Raw genomic sequence first — 12,740 nt, 5'->3', positions numbered from 1 at the left:
CCAAAATATTGTCCACTCTTGATTGTACAGATTTGCTGAGAAAAGAAAAAAAAACAGGAAATTAGTACAGATGACACACAAGTTGAGTAACAAACCTTAAGCATATTTATAAATAAATTAGTTGTATGTGAATGACCTCACATACCACTGTATGTAAATAAGCCCCCATGGCTTTTCCTAGGCCACAACAAATATATATCAACCACACAGGGACACGTGTTGTCATGAGCAATAAGAAACTAAGACAGACACTGTATCCAGCACTGAAAAACCCTAATAATAACTCCCTGTCTAGACCTAGGCAGGCTGTGTGTACGGAACCTCCACAACAAGCATGAACTATCATGTCATCTACAGTACATAAAGGTACAGTAAGACATCTGCCTTGATTTCTGAGCCGTGTCAAGCAGGTGGAGATGTTAGCACAAATTGCTCAACAAACTGTGAATGGTCAAGGCATCCCATAATGCTCCACAGCCTCCACATGCCATCTTTGACAGACGGTGGACTGCAAGACAGTCTTGGGTCCTCTGTGACATGCACTGAAAATAGCATGTGCAGTTTTCCTGTCCTGCTTTAAACCTGGTTGCCTCTAAAATGCCTCCAGAAATGCCAGGTCACGTCGGTTCACGCCTATTAATATGAAACACAACAGATCAAATTCTTAAAGGTTAACTGAGAGGAGCAGATATTTAGATGTTGGGAAATAGGTGTTGGGGGGCTTCTACTTTTTACTAATTACTGTAAACAAGCTACACAGACGGCACCGAGTTCAGGAGACAAGAGCGCCTAAACAACATTATGCAGAAGGATTTAAGGAAGGCGCAGGTCAGAGCATCTATATTGCGTACAACTCTTGAGCGGGACCGAATAAACACAAAAATCAAACACGTTAACTCCAGCTAGCCTATTTTGCAGCACAGACGCAACAGAAACAAGCGATGTTTATACATCTGCCATTCAAGCGCAAAATATACAAAGAAGTTCTTAAAAGGTGAGTTTGGGTTCTGCGAGACAAATCCGGCTGTCACCAGGTGGGCCAGAAGGTAAGACTTCTTAGACTGTTACCAGGTGAAACAGGCTTCTTAACGTGTTACTAGGTGGGACTGGACAGAATTATTAGGCGTTACTAGGCAAGGCTTATTAGGGTTGTTACTAGGGTAAGACTGCAGAAGACAGAGTTATTAAGCTGTTACTAGTCGAAACTGGGGATGACAAACTTACTTATCTGTTGCTAGGCGAGTTCTTGTCAGGTAAAACTCATTATAATTAAAGACTTCTTTCAGGTCGTACAAAGCCAACACCTGATTGGGCATTACTTAACGAGATAAGCCTTACATGGCTCACATCACGGTGTGACCCCAGGCCGGGTGGGGCCTATCATTGCAGGGGGACAGAAGGGGTCAAAAGGCCCATCACAACAGCCTACAGACGCATTAACCAATCAAAGTGTTCTTTAATTAAAACACAACCCGGTCCCTGCACATGGTGTCTTTGCAGAGGGGGTCTTTCCCAGCAACCAAGCATCAAAACGCCCCGAGGAACAGGAGCTGAGACGTGTCTCTCAGTGGCCGCGTCTGGGGCAGATGTGTCAGCACAACAGAGGAAGTCCGCAAATGCTGGCAGAAGAGAGTGAAACTGAACTGAAAGCCCTGAAAAACAGCACGCAGACACCCAGGGGTGGGCTGCCTCGACCACATGACCTGCCGACTGTGCGAGAAAGCTCAGAAGACTCATGCTTTTCAGAGTGGCTCTGGGTTTTTTTGGGTTTTATTTTTGCCTTCTGCAAGCTTGTCTTGTTCATTAAGCTGGAGCATGTGAACAAGACACAAATTGAAAAAAAATGGGCCTATTGGCCAGTATGGGTCTGGCTGGCCCACCAACTGACACTTGCATGAAAGCTCTGAGCCACATGCCTCTATGTAACCATGGGTACTGTGCTCAGGTTTGACGATTTGACCGACTCAAGCCAATATACTGCACCTGCCTTTAGACCAGCCAGCCCAGCATGGAGCGGTTTGGTACTGTACAAACCCTCACCAGTCACAAGATACAAAATATATACTGGACAATTTGGCAGGAGAATTTTTCTTAATTACACACAGGAGCAAAGTCAGCTGTGATGCCTCCCACCTCCCAATCACCTAATAAATCAATGAATCACCTAATCTTCAAACCCAACCTTCTGTCCCTGTCTGCCATGTGGCCTACCACCCCACCTGTCATGACCTCTGCAACCTGCACCTCCTGCACTACTTAGAGCAAATGGAACCAGTAAGGAACACAGGCAAAGGGGTCTTCCATATAGGGGAAAAGAGGATTGTCCTCGCTTTCTCTCTAAACCCTAGCAACTGAAGACCACAGGGCACACCTGGATGGCTGGAGCATCAAATCCCTTCTATTCTGAACCACCACTGTGGAAGCAGGAAAACTAAGGTTGCTGGTAACCTCTCCAGTGCCTCACCCGGCAGAGAACCCGCCCCCCCCCACAAACCAAACTGCACCTAACTGTGATGTCACTCCCTCCCCACCACATACACACACACACACACACCCTCAGTGCATGGTGAAGACCAGTGCACCATACTCCAATGAATTTAGAGCACAGGAAAATTGCAGAAACACAGGGCATATACAGTTCTGCACAGTTCTGATCACAGAGAACTCCATGCTGAACATGGGAAAATGTTGCAGCCTTCTTATTTTCATACGGGCTAACCATATGATATGCTTGCACTGTGCAGTCAACAGACATCTGAATCGGAACTTGTTCTGTATTCTGCACTGCTATTTGAAGTATGCACAAATAGACAAACTTAAGTCCAAATAAAATCAACGTGATTAATTTCCATGTAAAAACATCCCTGGTTGTGTTTTGCTGAATGAATGACCTCACACTGTATATTACAGCTGAGATTTACACCTCATTCTCACACACGGATGTAGGCTGGGGGGGTGCTGCTGTTCACAGATTTATGTCTCGCTCTCACAGTCGACTGTGAGTGGAGTGGTTTGTTTTACCCATTTGTTACTAAGGAGTAATCTCTGAAGGACCTACAATGTTTTCAGGGCACTGGAGCACTACAAATGCCTGACACAGCAATCTCCATTTTCCCCAGATCCTTCAGATGTTCTCTCTCTCTCTCTCTCTCTCTCTCTCCTTCTCTCCCTTTCACCCACCCCGATTGCTCCAAATGTTTGTCTTTCCACCGGACTGCACACATGTGGTGAGTCTCTCTCTCTCATAAAATGACTGAGTTCTGGTAAAGGAGGCATGAATCAGCTGGCACCGGCCTGTATTGACCTGAACCCAGTTCAGTGCCAGTGCTCTGACAATGTATGAAGAACCAGAATTTCTCCACCAATGCAAGGGCTAGAAATATGGAGGACAAAGCATCCAGCACTGTCCTCAGGGACAAAGACACCAGATTCCCGTCCACAAAATCAGAATGCAACACAAACAGCCAGCCTTCTGAGAATGGAAAACATGATGGGTGCATTAGTAACCAAATACATCCTGGCGATAAGCACATTCATAAGAACCAAATACATGCCCTAGTGATGAACACATTAAGAACCAATTACATACGCCTTGGTAAACAGAACCCAGCTAACAGCCCTCCGCCAAACTGGAGAAAATGAGGCTGCAGTGAAATACTACTCAGATTACGACTGACTTTCTAACTGTTCTACGATATTAGACTGTCATCCGATTTCTCTGTTTGGACAGTGAATCATAGGTCTATAGTCTTTCATAATCAAATCAACCAATCAATCAATCAAAACAAAGTTCTTATTTTCACTTCTTTAGATTTGATTGTCAATACACCCCTCCCCTTAGCTTAAAATTACAATATCTATGCCGCTGACACAACTCAAAGGTGCATTGGGTGTCAATTCAAAGTTAAAGTGTTTGAAAACAACCATAGAACAGAATAATCTGGTCTCGACCACATCTGACTCGAAACACGTAACCCTGGAAGTTTTACGTATATTTAAGTTTTTTTTAAATTTGTTTTTTATTAGGCCGTGACCCTTGTAACACATCCCAGAATACTTGAATACATGTGAATTCAGGATAATTGAAAGCCTGCTGACAACTGTTTCCCTCCCGCATTTTATTTTCCTCCAGAGAATTACTGCCGTGCTGGGAGGTCAGGGGCAGAGAGAACAATGTCTCCAGCCTGCCCTGAGATGACCCATACCCTGCCTCAGCCCCCTTACACCTATCCTGGCTCCTGTGTCCTTAATGAGCCTAGAGAAGGACCCGAAAACTTTCATGACACAATTTCAAAATTTTAACATTTAGTTTGCACATGCAGTATTCTTTGAATTCCAGACGTTTAATAGGCCATTTATAATTTTCCCAAAGTGTTGTACTTTAAGCCATTCAGACCATTCAAGACTTTCGATAAGAGACTCTGTCCTATGTAACACTAATTCAGTTTGAAAAGTAAGAACAAATATAATCCCTTTTTCCAGCAATACCTTTGATTTGGGTACATGAATGCTGATTGTTATCATTATTACAGACACATTTATAAACCAGTCCAAAGGCCTTCTCCTGATGACCAAAAAAAAAAAAATCGACAAAATCCACTAATTCATCTCAGGCACATCGGCTTATTATGGCCAACAGATGGAACACACTTCTCATAGCTTTTGGTCCCTATTTATGCCCAGCCTTGCCTATGGTGGCATTGCACCAGTTTTTGCCCTAGTTCTCAAACCGTGCTTGATTAGGCTCAAATTTCCCACAGTTACTGGTCACAGTCCCTAGGCTCACCCAAAATATTTTCCATTGCATTTTTCGCCTTTCAAATCCTCACTGCACTCACTTATTCTTCTGTGGTTTGGGGCATATATAAGGGATTACTTCTATATTTGTGTACACTGGGTTTCTCATCTGTTGGTCTCTGGCTGCTGGGAAGAGGATTGTCACTGACCTTGTAAATAAAGTTTAGCAAACCAGTGAAACCAGTTATGTTTACCTACTGTTAACCGTTTCACAAGCATTACATTACATTACATTATTGGCATTTAGCAGACACTGTTCTCCAGAGCGACTCACATCAAATACAGTTTTTACAATGTTATCCATTTATACAGCTGGATATTTACTGAGGCAATTTTGGGTTAAGCACTTTGCCCGAAGGTACAGCGGCAGTGCCCCCGCAAGGAATCGAACCGGCAACCTTCTGGTTATGAGTCCCGTTCCTAAACCACTAAGCTACACTGCCGCCCAAGCTGCCCCCCCCCCCCCCCCCCCCCCATTGCATTGTTCTGCTCATCTGCAGGGCCTTGATGACAAAACCATGCCAGTTAGAGTACTGCAAAACAAAATGGAAACGGCGCTGAAAAGAAGGTTGATGTGCTCCTGTATTTGTCAGTGTGTCTCCAAGCACAGCAGGGAAATTAAAAGTAGCGTGGTCCTTGCAGGCCAGCCCAGTGAAGTGCACAGTGGCCTTTGACAATGAGAAGGCCCAAGGACGCTGGAGATAAAATAATTACTCAAACCAGTCCAGCCCAATGGCAGACCCTCAGAAAACACACCCACACATACACAGCTGCAAAGGGAGGTCAGGAAGAATTAGAGAAAAAACACTTCTGCTGAAACACAATGGATGGCTGGTCCCAGCTGTGCGTGTGTGCGCGTGTGCGCGTGTGCATGCATACAGCGATATGTGAAAATTTGGGCCCCCTTGGCCAAATTACAAATTTGTTGATTTTTGAGGTAAAAAGTAGTAACCACAACCTCTGCAGCAAACAGGAGTTTAAAAAAACCGGCTTTTTCTGCAAATGTTAATGCACTGTTACCTTTGATTTCATGAACTTAAAAAATAGAAAAAAAAAATTAGTAATTGTGGCATGTGCAAAAGTTTGGACACCCTACTAAGTCAGTACTTAATAACACCCCCTTTGGCAGATATCACAGCTTGCAAACACTTTTTGTAGCCTACTAAGAGTCTGTTCTTGACTTGGAGTCTTTCTGTTCCTGACTTGCAGATCACTTTTAGTTCTGAGATGTTCTTGGGCCGTCTTGCATGCGCAGTATGCTTCAAATCTACACACAGATTTCCAACGATGTTCAAATCAGGGGACTGTGAGGGCCGTTCCAAAAGCTTCAGCTTGCATTTCTTTAAAGTAGTTTATGATGGATTTTGAGGTATGTTTTGGATCATTATCCTGTTGTAGAACCCAGTCTCTTTTAAGCCTCAGTTTCTTGACTGACTGTATGACATTTGCTTCCAGAATTTGCTGATATTTAGTGGAATCTATTCTTCCCTCTAACGCAATGTTTCCTGTGCCACTGGCTGCCACACAACCCCAGAGTAAAATAGATTCACCCCCTGCTTAACAGTTGGCAAGGTGTTCTTTTTTATCAAATGCTGCTCCTTTTTTTCCTCCAAACATACCTTTGGTGATTGTGGCCAAAGAGTTCCATTTTTACTTCAACAGTCGACAGAACTGGTTTCCAAAATGCCTCTGGTTTATCTACATGTTGTTTTGCATACTTCAGACATTGACATTTGTGATGAGGTTGCAGGTAAGGTTTCCCTCTGATGACTCTTACATGCAGATCATGCTTGTGGAACGGTGCACCACCACTCCTGTGTCAGCTAAACCTGCCTGCAGGTCCTTTGCAGTCATATGGGGGGTTTTGCTTTGCCTTTCTGCCCAGCATATGAGCAGTTCCATCTGAGAGTTTTCTTGGACTTCCTTGGAACTGTGGAAGTCCTGTTTTGCCTTCCACAGCTCCCCTGAGCTGCCATTTCTTAATGACATTTTGGACAGTGGAAATTGCAAGCTGGAAGCGCCTCCCCTGTTTTGTAGGCATCAATTAGCTTCATTTTCAGATCGTCAGTCAGTTGCTTGGAGGAGCCCACGATTGTTCAGTGTTGGCACAAGGTTTGAAGAGTCAGAGATTTTATTAAGCTCTGGAATTGTCATCTATTGACAATTCTTGACCTGCCTAATAAGGCCTAATGAGTCAATTAAGGTGTAATGAGTTAATTTAGTTCTGAGACTTTACAACTGGAAGGGTGCCCAAACTTTTGACACGCCACAATTACTCTTTTTTTCCTGTTTTTTAAGTTCATCAAATATAAAGTAACCGCACTAACATTGGCAGAAAAATGTTATTTCTTTAAAATAGTGTCCTGCAGAGGTTGTGTTTACTTCTTTTCACTTCAAAAACCAGACCAAACAAGTGTAATTTGGCCAGGGGTGCCCAAATCTTTGCATACACTGAACTAACAGTAAAAGCAAGTTACCCACAGCCTGCACAATTTCATGTTCAAAGGCCCTCTTTCTTCAACCCCAACCCCCATAATGTGCCGTCACCCATCCGAACCCCCTGAAATGAAAGGCAGATCTGAATTAATGGAATGGATCGAGGAACAGTACGGACTCCCCACCCACTACAGCTGCACAAAGGACATTTGTTAAATGCCTGCTGCGTGTAAAGGGCAAGTTAGAGAATTAAGACAGAGCTCCGCATCTAAATCTCATCTACTTTAGCCTAACCGAAATGGACAGAATAATGTGGAAATTCCGACAGGTGACAATTTTAGCCCACCTCCACTTCCCACTGTGCTGCACTTCAGTTTCGTGCTCGGCTCCCAACAGGAGGAAATAAAAAACCCTTTTTAAGGCATGAACAAGAGAAGTTGATGAATGATTTCAAATTAATAAAATTGACTTACTTAACCAACCTCACCTCGGCCCTCCAAAAAAAATATTTCAGTTATAACTGCAGCATTACCCACCAGAAGACCATGCCTTGAGACAGAGCCACGTTTGCCAGTGGTGAAATTTGTTTCCCATTCTCTTTGAAGATTCATCTACGTTGCAAGGGTTGGGATTTCATCCCTTCCTTCCTGTTCCTTCCGATCCCAAGAAACACTGCCTTGCCAAAATGAGTCACTTGTACAGCATGCTCCACCACAAGAAAAACAAAGACTACACAATAGGGTAGCAGACCCTCTGTTTTAGTTCAGGAAGCAGTCTCACTGTGGACAAAAAAAAAACATTATGTCTAAGTAATTTTAAGCAAAATACACTCTCACATGTGACCGTGTTGATATAATCCAATTATGAAATTATTAAATCTTTGCAACAACAAACAGCATTTATGACATCCATGTCAACAATGTAAAATACTCTGTACTGATACAATAATAAACTAATACTATTGAAAAATAGTAAAAATAGTGAAAAATTTCCATGGAATTTACGCTACGTCTGTTTGTAGCCGATGCTGAACGTCTTCTGTCGTTTTTAAGGTCTTGTCCTTTTGTCCTTCTAAAGTTCTTCTGTCCTGCTGGTCTCCTTTTCTTTTCAACAAAAAGGTGTCAAGTCATGTAGATATACAGCTTTAAATTTTTTAGCAAATGGATGCCACATTAGGATAAAATTAAGGTATAGGAAAATTAAGTATTAAGTAAAAGAATAGGTGTACAATATTTAGTACAACAATGATGTATTTAAGGCTTTGTCCATCTGATAAGATGCAGCTGAGCACTTGGTAGGCAGGGGTCTGAACTGATGCTGTCTGGCTGGCAACCATGCACAGGTATACCTGAAGTGCAACATGAGAGTGATACTAAAATGCCTACATGGCATACTTGAGACCTCATCTCAATATGCAACGCAACTCATTAAACATTCTCTCTATACCTACAATATTAGGCCTAGCATTAAGTTTAATATAACATCTTTTAAAACTTAACCTTTTGAGCATCCCTACCGCATTATTTCCTTTCTAACCCTAAAATAATTTGGATAGTCCAAATATGTGTACATACGTAGAGAGCTAAGATCGAGATGACTAATCTGATCAAAGTGCCGCTGACCTGATAAAAACCACCATTACAAACCCTAGCTAACAGTGCATGCTTTTTCGGGTTCCTCACGCTTACGTGTCCATAAAACTCATAAAAAATATAATTAACTCATCCTGTGAGAAAATAATCCCAACACATTCTCAGGAGAGTGCAGAACAATCAGTATTGAGGCTCTGGTGTGTCAAGGTAACCCCCAGCGTATACAGTCAAAACATACAGCTGGGTTTTCTTATGCGTGGGTGGCCCATTGACAGTCACTGCTTGTCCAAGTGCGAGTGGGTGTTAGCCAGGAAAGTAGAATGAGCAGAAACACAAAGAGGTTATTATAATTTTTTTTCCACAAGCAGGGTTACAGCCATGAGACAAAAGCAGATAACCAGAATGCATATCCACATCTCCTGTAAGCTCATCTTTCCTTCCCATCTGATTCTGTTTCATTGGGACCCTTTCACAGAAACCCCCCCTGCTGGTTCAAAGAGTGCGTGACAGGAATATTTTTGTTTTTTTGTTCTTCTGGCATGTTTGCAAATCAAACTCTGACCAATTTTTTGCAAGTCAGGAAAGCAGATACATTTTCCCCATAATAAATTCAGTAGGCACAGCTATCCTGATGATGAATGTGGTGTTCATGTAAAAATATGATTATTATAAATCATGTAATAGAAATAATCATAAAAGTATGTGCTATTACGATTATATGATGACTTTGCCACATCACACTGCCCTATGTAAATACGTCATGTGTAATGACTCAGCCAGAAAGCAAGCAAGGTAGTGTGGCAGGCCGATATGGCTGGCTATTTCAGTGAAAATAGTCATGTGACTTCCATTAAAAATGGGTTAAAATGCAACTTACTTTTTTCCAGAAATGTCATGTCTGTGGAATTTTTACCCTGATCCTTCTGTTCATTAGTCCTCAGAAGTGCTATGAAAAAATGCACTTCATAAACATCACACAGACCTACTACCTGTGCCCTGGATCCCATTCCCTCACCTGGGGGCGACAGTGGCTCAGGAGGTAGAGCAGTCGACTGGGGATTGGAAGGTCCCTGGTTTGAATCTGGTTTGAATCTTTCTACAAATGAGTAGAAAAGCGCTATATAAATGCAGTCCATTTACCATTTACCTGACCTGCAGACCATCTCTCCCAGCCGTCAACTACTCTTCTTCTCTCTGGTGAAATCTGTCACTCTCCACAGGCTGTGTGCCTGCAGCCTTTAAGGAGGCGTGAGTCACACCCCTGCTGAAAAAGGACTCTGCACTCATCTCTTGTCCAAAATTATCAACTGTTCTCTCTTTCTCCTTCCCTTTCTCTCTAAAACCCTTGAATGTGCAGTGGCTAACCAACTATCTTCTCTTCTGTTCCAGAAAAAGCCTCTTGACCCTTTTCAGTCTGGTTCAGGGCTAGAGACTGCCGCCTTCACCATCACTGAAACCAATCACCCAGACCATCCTCCCACTGCTCAGTCTAAATTCTTCTAAACCTTTCTGTAGCCTCTGATACAGTAGACCACACTCTCCTTCTGTCTACACTGGCTACGTTGGGGATCGCTGACAGCTTTTCTTTGGTTTCAATCCTACCTCTCTGGACACTCGTTCAGGGTGTCCTGGAATTGTGGTTAATCTCGACCCCAGATCCTGCCTATGGGTGTCCCTCAAGGCTCTGTACTTGGACCCCTCCTCTTCTCTTTTCACATGCAATCTCTCGGCTCTGTCATCTCCTCCCATTTCTTACCACTTCTGTGCTGACAACACTAAACTTTTCCTCTCTTTTCTGTCATCTGACAAACAAGTCTCTGCACAGTGGAAGGTGGACCATCACCTAAAGATCAACCTGGCTGAGACTGAGATGCTTTACATCCCCTCCAGGTCCTCCCCTGTACAAGAATTCTCCCACAGCCTAGACTCTTCAAGCTTCTTGACCAATAGCACTGCTACTGTCAAAAGCCTTGGAACTTTTGCCTGATAACTGACCTTCTGCTCTCAGGTTGCAGTGGTGAATCAGGCATGCAGAGTATTTTTGCACAACATCCGATGGATCCACCCCTACCTCACTATTCCTCACTATATGTATTCTATGCAGCTTCTGGTTCAAGCCCTAGTCGTCTCACGCCTGGACTATTGGAGTGGTTTCGGTCTCTTCCTACTTTATGCTGACTCTTGTTAGGTAGAGTTCAGTTAATTATGCATCTGTTTTATAAACACAACGTGGCACTCAAATGTGGTACATCACAAATATTGGCACAGATTGGCATTTGACATTTGAAGAAAGGAAATAAAATGAAAAATTGTTCAATTATGTTACATTCTTGCTTTCTATCTATTTTCTATACATTTCTTTCTATCTATCTACTGCTATCAGCATTACTTCTAGGGGGAATTTTTCCTTGTGATTTTAATTTGGTGAAATGTACTGTATTATAGCAAGAGCTGAATGCATCATGTCAGGCATAGAAGTTCCACAACAAGAGAGTGAAAACACAATGGAAGCCATGGAAACAAAACAAATATACGCATAAATTAGTACTGTGTTTTTGGAGAAAAACTTGTGGAGCTCACCCTTAGGTTGAGGGACGCAACTGGCAGTGAAACTCGGTATGGTTTTCCATGTGAAGTGACAGGTTACAGTGGCACAAGTGAAGACCCACTCTGTATCCACCATGATGCTCGAACATCATGATTTACCAGCTTGTTAAGTCTCCATCCCACCCCCACTCTGTGGAAGTGGAATATGGCAGTCTGACACAAATGCACAAATACTGTTTATTTACAGCATGGTGTAGTGGTAAGGAGCAAGTCTTGCAACCCAAAGGTTGCCAGTTCAATTCCCTGTTTGAGAACAGCTGTTGCACCCTCGGGCAAGATATTTACCTAAATTTCCCTAATAAATAACCAGCAGTATAAATGGATAACATCTAAATAAAAGCTGTAACCTATGCAAATCACTCTGGGTAAAAGTATCTGCTAAGTGTAAATGTATTCCCCACTGAGCATGAGGCAACACAAATAAGGTGTGTATTTTTATCATTTGTAATGAACGGTATGACTTTGCTTTTATGATTTGTTTTATGTAGTTTGCAAGCTTGCTGTTGTTAGCTTGTTTTCCCCACAAAAAGAACTTTAGATGACAGATCACAGAAACACTCAAGGGATGTTCACACCAGTATCAAAATACAATGCCCTTTTACCCCCATTCCAGATAGTTAACTTTTCTTAATTAAAAGTTGTGCTGTTAGAAAGTTGGTTTTTGTCTTCAATGCTGCTTAACAACAATGCACAAAGCATTTCTTGCAAGTAACGTATCAGCACAAAGGCAGAGCTAATGTTACAGTGATGGGGAGGTAATATTAAAACACAAAAGACAAAAAACAAGCTCAATGACAAAGAATCAGTGTGCAGCATCTGGACTGAGTGCACTGTGGCTGTCTAAAATAACAGTATAGCGGCTTTCATCATTTCATTCTAAAAGTAGCTCAGGGACTGTGCCGTGGGTGCACTGCAACAGTTTCACATACCTCATATACCTCATATTACTTACAGAAATACGAGTTAGGCCACACAATTATTACTTTAGTTTTAAATTAACCTTGCACAAAGACAGCTGTAAAGCTGTCCGTCTGACTCTAAACAAAAGTGTGTTGCGGACAGCAGTCTGCCTGTAAAAAGTACTATTAATTGACTTTCAAAGCATTTAATTTTTTTTAAGCAAAATGTATCCATCTTTAAAAATGCACTCTACTCCAAATCCAGATCTTTATCCTCCCCACCTCACCAGCACCAGAGCTCCAGCATCCCATTTAATTGTGTCTGATCAGACATTTCAAAATATCAAAAATTTCCCATGCTGTTAAAAAAAATCTATTCATGAAGTACTCACTGCTTCCAATTCACAAG

The 12,740-nt window shown here is 42.4% G+C and overlaps 1 protein-coding gene across 1 annotated transcript in view; it reads right to left on the bottom strand.

Moving 5' to 3' along the window:
• Positions 1-12,740, bottom strand: part of LOC118781923 (DNA-binding protein RFX7-like) — a 41,068-nt gene that overhangs the window by 19,868 nt on the left and 8,460 nt on the right. The window contains exon 2 of the mRNA XM_036535071.1: positions 2-35. The gene's annotated coding sequence lies outside the window, so the exon portion shown is untranslated. The remainder of the gene's footprint in view (position 1; positions 36-12,740) is intronic.

The sequence above is a fragment of the Megalops cyprinoides genome, chromosome 8 (genome assembly GCF_013368585.1).
Source record: "Megalops cyprinoides isolate fMegCyp1 chromosome 8, fMegCyp1.pri, whole genome shotgun sequence".
Taxonomy (NCBI): Eukaryota; Metazoa; Chordata; class Actinopteri; order Elopiformes; family Megalopidae; genus Megalops; species Megalops cyprinoides.
Note: the sequence above shows the minus strand (reverse complement) of the source record. Positions and strands in the feature narration are given on the sequence as shown.